Source organism: Tursiops truncatus, chromosome 3, assembly GCF_011762595.2.
Source record: "Tursiops truncatus isolate mTurTru1 chromosome 3, mTurTru1.mat.Y, whole genome shotgun sequence".
Lineage (NCBI taxonomy): Eukaryota > Metazoa > Chordata > Mammalia > Artiodactyla > Delphinidae > Tursiops > Tursiops truncatus.
This window is the reverse complement of record NC_047036.1, coordinates 43,249,393-43,257,304: the sequence shown is the minus strand read 5'-3', so window position 1 is coordinate 43,257,304 and position 7,912 is coordinate 43,249,393. Positions and strand designations below refer to the sequence as shown.

General features: G+C 40.7%; 1 long non-coding RNA gene across 1 annotated transcript; it reads left to right on the top strand.

Moving 5' to 3' along the window:
- Positions 1-498: 498 nt before the first annotated feature.
- LOC141278183 (uncharacterized) lies at positions 499-4,818 on the top strand. The gene is made up of 3 exons (XR_012330524.1): positions 499-595; positions 1,998-2,065; positions 4,685-4,818. It is a non-coding gene; the product is annotated as an uncharacterized lncRNA (long non-coding RNA).
- Positions 4,819-7,912: the final 3,094 nt, after the last annotated feature.

Here is a 7,912-nt window from a genome sequence, read left to right as displayed (position 1 = left end):
TGAATTGGCAGAGATTTTAAAGTCTAGCAATACCAACATTGACAAGATTGTGGGAAATGAAAAACATCATATACTGCTGTGAGGAGTGTAAATTAGAATGCCCTCTAAACGTCTACACAAGATAGAATATGTACATACCCTGCAACTCCTAAATTTAAATCCTGGAAAATGATTATACAATGTAATAGTAAACACAGTACATTATACAGCATGTTAGTTTCTTTGGCTGCCATAACAAATTACCACAGACCTGGTGGCTTAAAACCACAGAAATTTATTCTCTCATAGTTCTGGAGCCGGGAGTTGGGAACCAAGGTGTAAGCAGCATTATGCTCCCTCCAGAGGCCATGCGGGGGAATCCATTCCTTGCCTCCTCCAGGTTCTGGTGACCATTGGCATTCCTTGGCTTGTGGCCACGTGGCTCTCTGTCTGCTCCATCTTCACATGGCCTTCTCCTCTGTATGTGCGGTGTTGAATCTCCCTCTGCCTCTCTCTTATAGGATACATGTAATTGCATTTAGAGCCCACCTGGATAATCCAAGATAAGTGCTTCTTCTCAAGATCTTGAATTTAATCACATCTTTTGCCATAAAAGGTAATATTTACAGATTCAAAAGATTAGGGTATGGGCATAAGTTTAGGTTCACCTCTCATCCTACCACAGGGATATATACAATGATGTTTATTAAGAATTGCTGTTAGTAGCAAAAAATTGGAAACAACATAAATGCCCTACTCATAAGATAATGGATTAAGTATGATATGCTCATATGATAGGATATAGCAGTACAGAGTCAATTTCATCTTTATATTTATCAAAACACATACATCTCAAAGACTTGTAGTAAAGCAAGTTGCAGATACCACATTTCATTTTTAACACAGGGATACATATGTTTAGTAAAAGTATAAAAACATGAGCTAAATAAGTACATACAGTTATATGTGATCAATGACAGTGTTAGAAACTGGGAAGCATTGGTAGGGTAGATGGAGAAGAAAACAAAGATGATTTCATTTTAAGTTTTCTTTTCAAAAACTATGCCAAATAGAAATTCCAAAATGTGAACAGTTCTTAATTCTGGGTGATAGACACATAGGTGTTTGTATTATAATTCTATGCATATTTCTTAATTATTTTAAACAATTTAAAAATGCTTTATATTGGGGGAGTTTTATGTTTGAACAATAGAAAACATTTAATAGTTACTCTGACAGTAGTACAGAGGATAAATTAGAACAGGCAGGAAATAGAGGTAAAGAAATAGGTTGGAGGCTACTAAAAATAATGTATAGATAAGATGTTTGAAGCTCTGACCTAAGAGGGTGACCATGATAATAGAGAGAAAAAGGTGATTGTGAACAACATTAAAAAGGTAGAATCTATTGGACCTGGCAACTGAGTCATGGGACAGGGAGTGGGAGGGAGAAGCAGGGCTCAAGGGTGATACCAAGTTTCTTACTTCAGGAGCCGGTTGGATAGTGGTTGTGTAGTCACAGGCAACTACTGATCTGCTTCTGTCACTATAGATCAGTTTACATTTTCTAGAACTGTATATAAATGACATGCACTATATACTCTTTTCATCTGGCTTCTTTCTCTCACATAATTATTTTGATATCCATCCCTGTTGTACATATATAGAGTTCATTCTTTTTTATGGCTTTGTAGAATGCTAGATTTTATTGATTGCCAATCTCCCTAGACTGTTCCTTCCTTGCTGAGCCTCTCCCTGGCATATCACGCAAGATGTATTCCCCCCTCACCTGCCCACTGCCCTCCCTCATCAAAATCTGCAGCTGCTTTCCTTCCCCAAATCCTTTTGTCACCAATTGATGGGTGATGATAAGATTAGAGGAATTTCCTGGTGGATTGCAAAATGTTACATTAACAAAATATTAAATGAGCTGTACTCTCAAGGGGGTTGGATGAGATAATCTTCAAAGTCCCATCGTCAAAAAATCTCCGATTTGCTGCATTTCTGTTTCGTTCACAGTTCCACAAATGAACTACCATTTCTAATATGGATTTGCTAAAGACATAAAGATCGCCAGTACAAGTGAGGTAAGACTAACTAAATGAACACCCCAGTTACCATGTTGGAGTTGCCTCCAAGTTTATCCCTCAGTTGGCCTGTGCAGATAATAAACAAACAAACAAATATCAATGGCCTAAGTTCTACATAATTAGCATTTTGCCCTTCCCAGAGCTACCATATGGATCAAATTCAGCTGGTATCCTGAGGACACCAGTGCCGCCTTAGAAAAATAATTAGTCTGGCATACCAACATCTGGGAAGTCTGCAGAAGCCAGATTCCAGGAAACAGGCACTTTGACAGAGTTACAAGCATGGATGCCCAAGGGAAGGAGAGGCCCTGAAAGAGTTGTTTTAAGTAGCTGCTTAATGATTGAGCAGATTGAGCACTGTGAATGCTTTCACTTGGCAGGGAGAAATTACACTACCTAGAGACGTCTGGGTGGCATTTAAAGTTGACAGACAGTAATGAGTACCGGTTTAAAGAGAAGGATTTTAGTGTGCTCACAACTGCTAAGAGACATCTCCATTCTATGTTTATATATTTACACCTGTACTAAGAAAGGAAAAAAAGAACAAAGAGGAAGGAAGGGAGGGAGGGTGGGAGGAAGGCAGAGTTTCTACCTTGGTAGCCTGTCTCCAAAGACTCCTATATCGTTTTATAAACTAACAATAGTTGATCTCCTACTACGTGCATGCCAGGCTTTGTGCCACGTGCTTTACGTACGTTAGGTCATTTAACCTTCACAACAGCTATGAGGCAGATAGCATTTTCTCCCCTTCTTAACTTGCTAAAACCAGGGAAGTCCCAGGTAAACAGGTACAAATTGGTTATCCTACCAAGCATGCAAAAATTGTGAGAAACCTTTCCCTCCTCATTTACAGAGCTTCTCCAGGTTAAGTGAAGGGACATCATAGTGTGTAAAGAGACCAGGCTCTGAAAGAACTGCGTCCTTGTTTCCACCACTAGAAGACCCTGAGCAAGTCACGTGACCTCTCTGGGCTTCATTTACTTCCTTCCTGAAATGATGAGGGTAGACTGTATAAATAGTCCTCCATCCTCACTGCACACTAGAATCACCCAAGGAGCAATGAAGAAATGCCAGGGCCCAAACCCCACCCCTGACCAATTCCTGACCAATTGAATCTCAGAATATCTAGGGCTGGGATAAAATATCTGGCTTTATTGCAGGGAATAAAGCATTTATGTCCCTACATCCTAGAGCTAACAATTTAGTGCGAGAAGCAAAAGGCAAAGAAATACATAGCAGTATGGTAAGTGTTATTAAGGGAAAGAATAGTGTTATGGGAGAGAATATTAAGGAAAACATGATTTTAAATGGGGGGTGGGTGATCTGGAAAGACCATTCCATGTGTTGGAAACCAGAAGTGGGAGTTGGCCGGGCAAAGTGCAGAGGAAAGAGCTTTCTAGTCAAAGGGAACATATCTTACTTGGTTAGGTATATATCAAACTTGGTCATTTCCATATACGTCTGTATATATATCCATATATGCACACATATGAATAACTTGTTTGAAGACCCAGATCCAGAAAACAGAAGTGCAAAGGAGAGTACAGAGTGATGGGGAGAGCAGTACTAGGTTGGCTTGGTGAGGTCTCAGAGCCAGAACATGTCATGTTGAGGATTTTAGATTTTTATCTTCGGTACAATAGCAATAGCATAGCAGTGACAGGTTTAGGCAGGAGAGTGACACATTCAGATTTGTCTTTTAGAAGATTACTTGTGTTTACGTGTGGAAAAAGGTTTGGTTGGGGCTAAAGGAAAAAGAGGAAAATGGTTACAAAGTTGTGATTACCTGAGTGAAGCTTTTTTTCCTGATGATGCCAAGTTTTAGAAGAATTCTGGGTACCTGTGGAGACTAAATAAAGAACGTAAGAACAGGAGACAAGAAGTTTGACAGAATGCAAGTGACATAACTCATTAAAAATCAGGAAATTGCTTCGTACTGAATTTAGATGAGTGCCTTTGGCTTAATCCGTGCTATTTTCTTCTGCCTGGGTTTATTTTGCCCCGCAAAAGCACACTGAATTATCTTGCCCCCATTCCTATTCTCTCGCCCATTGTGTCTCTTTTTCCTTGTCATTGTTTATGTCTATGCCAAAGTTTAGGGTGGCATTCAACCTTGGCGTTCCCATTTTCAGCCTTGCAAGGGTTCCCATTGTGCACCAGAGCATGGTTGGAGGAAGACTCTAATTGTGCAGAGTTTGGCCAGGCACTGATTTTTTAGCTTTTTCTCCCCTGGTTGAGTTGCTGGTCCACTGGCTTTAGTCCATTTCCTAATGGAGAGGTGTCAGCTTCACAAAAGCATCACCTCAATTGGCACTAATTACCACCTTTCAGAACCATCATCACTCAAAAGCTCAGGACTGAAAGGTCAGCAGGAAAATGAACTTCCACTCACACCTTCTGGGGTGGTCTTTGGCTTCTGACCATGCAGAGGACAAGGGCTAATGGGGAACAGACCTTTCTGCCTTCCTGCTCTTAGACCATATGTTTCTTGAGAAATCAGCCTTGGGACACCAATCCTCTGCTCATGAGATGACTGAATTCATGGCAGAGCTCAGTCTTGTCAAGCTTCGGTCCCTGTCCCAGTTTCCCAATGATTCCTTGTCTCTCCACCCCCAGGCTTCACTCCCGACCTCCAGAGGGTTCCAGCTGCATACGGTCCTGGTAAAGGAGGTAGCAGTAGCATGTCCACGGCCCTCCCGACGTGTTCGTGGCACCCACGTTCTCCTCCAGGCAATGGTTTAGATGGTACCCAAAGGTAAGAAGTGAAAATAGCTTTTCAGTATAGGAAGTACCTTCACTCATGTTCTTTCCCTTTGATCCTCACGACACCTTGGTGAGGGGCACAAGGCAGGCATTGTTATTAGCTCCATTTTACAGATAAAGAGATAAAGGCCAGAGAGGCTGGTGACTTGCACAAGGTCCCATAGCCATTTAGTGGCAGAGCTAGGTCCCCAACCTAAATTACTGCAGAGTGCAGGGGTGTGTGATCAAATAAGGTCATGTGTGCCAAATCATTTTGAAAACTGAAAAGTACGATACCGATGCTCAGTATAGTATTAGTTTCCTAAGGCTACAGTAATACATTACCACAAAACAAGTGGCTAAAAACAACAAGCTTATTCTCTCACAGTTCTGAAGGCCAGCAGTCTAAAATCCAGCAGGTCTGCTCTCGCTCCGAAGAGCTTTAGGGGGGAGTCTGTTTTTTAGCTCTTCCTGCTTCTGGTGTTGTCACCATTTCTTTACTTGAGGCCACATCACTCCAATCTCTGCCTCCGTGACCATGTTGCCTCTTCCTCTTCTGTCTCCTCTTCTGTCTGTCTCAAACCTCCCTCTGCCTTTCTCTCAAACCTCCCTCTGCCTTTCTCTTAGAAGGATACTTGGTTTAGAGTCTACCTGTTTAATCCAGGATGATCTCCTCATCTCAAGATCCTTAATGTAATTATACCTGCAAAGACCCTTTTCCCAAATAAGGGAACCTCCATCGTTCAAGGATTAGGAGATGGACATATCTACAGTATTTCAGGCCTTTACCGGTGCCGCTGTGGTTGTGGCAGAGCCCAGGCACTGTCCAGTGGTCCACAAAGTCTGTTTCTTCTAGCTCTAGCAGTCAAGTTGAGGCAATATAGCCTAGAAGTTAAGAACAGTTAAGAGCCAGTCTGCCTAAGGTTCAATTCCTAGTTCTGCCACTTGATGACTGTGTGACATTGAACAACTCCCTTAACCTCTCTGGGTCTTAATTTCTTCCCCTGTAACATGAAGATAACAAAACCCTCTCTCATAAGGCTGTCGCAAGGCTAAAATGATTTAATTACATGTAGAGCTAGACCAGCATCTATACTACAAAAATGTTAACTATAATTATTCCTTGGCTGGCACCGTGACTACTGCTAAATTCTCTCACCTCACTTGTTTATCATTAAATAATGATTTAAATAAATGGAGAATGGACTTTCCTTTCTGGAGGTGCACTCCTGAATCATTCACTAATTCTAAGCATCTCCAAGTATGTTTTCTATAAAGGAATGTTCTAAATTGTAGGAAAAACAAAACTAGAAGCAGTGAGAAGGAACCATTGTTTAAAATCTTCTATTAGCTTCTCATTTGATCCCGAAGGTTCTGAAATCTTTTTTTTTTGGCTGAATTAGGTCTTCATTGCTGCATGTGGGCTTTCTCTAGCTGCGGCGAGCGGGGGCTACTCTTCGTTGTGGTGCACGGGCTTCTCACTGCGGTGGCTTCTCTTGTTGCAGAGCACGGGCTCTAGACACGCAGGCTCAGTAGTTGTGGCTTGAGGGCTCTAGAGCGCAGGCTCAGTAGTTTTGGCGCACGGGCTTAATTGCTCTGCAGCATGTAGGATCTTAGTTCCCAGACCAGGGATCGAACCCGTGTCCTGTGCATTGGCAGGCAGATTCTTAACCACTGCGCCACCAGGGAGGTCCCCTGAAATCTTTTGAGCTCATTATTCACTCTAAATTTTCGGTTTGTTTTACAAGTATTTGGAAGGCTGACATACTTAAAATATTAAGTAAAAAAATTTTAGTAGAATGCCGTGGGCTTTAGAAGGGACTATGTGTTTGAGCAAATGTTACAAATTAGGATCAAATCGCTTGTGTCTCTTCAACCCAAATAAATAATATTAGTTTGCCTGGGCTAGGTCTAAGTAATATTATGTTTCTTATGGGGGTTTATTTACATTAAACTCTGTGTTTTCCCTAGATTTTGTCCTATTTTCCTAGCTTTAGTCTCAGCCAGAGGCACAGTGTCGGAAGAGAAGTAAACAATGATGATTTTTGCTCCTGAAATTAGGTTCATTAAGACAGGTATTAAATTTGCCAGTCTCACTAGTGTATCAAAGAAAATGATGGAAAAACATCATAACTGTTATCAAAATAAATGTTGACAGAGAGTAAACAAGCTGGAAAGAACCTTGCATATCAATTTATACAATTCCTGTAACTTTATTTCTTATAACTTTTTTTATTGTAAAAGTGAAATATATTCATCAAAGACTTTGGAAATGATGGAAAACTGCCCCAGAAAACTAACTAAGATAAGTAATAGTAGTCTTACTATTCAGAGATAACTACTGTTAACATTTTATTTTCTGCCAATATAAAATGCAGTTTTCTTTCTATGATTGGAACTGTGCCTCTGAAATTACACAGGCCTCCTCTCTCTAGAAAGACAGTACTTGCTTTTTTTATTATGACCAGATGATCACTTTTATTATAAAATACTGAGATGGATCAAAAGGGTCTCCGTCTCCTTTGAGTCTTATCTCATTACAATGCTAAGCAATACCCAGCTATTATCCACCCTATTTCTGTCCTCTGCCCAAAGATGGGACTGTTCAGCTGTCCTCCCAGATCTGTGGGTGACACATGGGTTGTCTTCTACCAGCAGCTGAGCAAAAATACTAGAAAGCAGTCATAGATAATTTCTTTTTCTAGACCCGTTGAAAACATTTTTATAATAATAATTAAAATTCATCGAGGTCTTACAATTCTAAATACTTTGAATCTAGTAACTCATTTGATCCTTACAGTAATCCGATGAAGCCATCTGCCCTCAATAGGTGGCAAAATCGGTGAGCCCACAGCCTGGCTCTGTAGTCTGTGCCTTTAACCACCGTAGAAGAACTCCTATAGAGACGCTGACAGCATGATGGCAATACTGAAGCTGCAGAACATTCTAGTGCTACAGACAAACTGGAGGAGGTTCCAAACCAAAAATTTGAGAGTGAGTTAGAAATTCAGGGTTTTTTTCAAGTGTGAGATAAAAACCATACTTAGAGAAAATGAGTGAGTTGATTACTTTGAGAAGTACTTAATTTTGTTTTAAAATTAG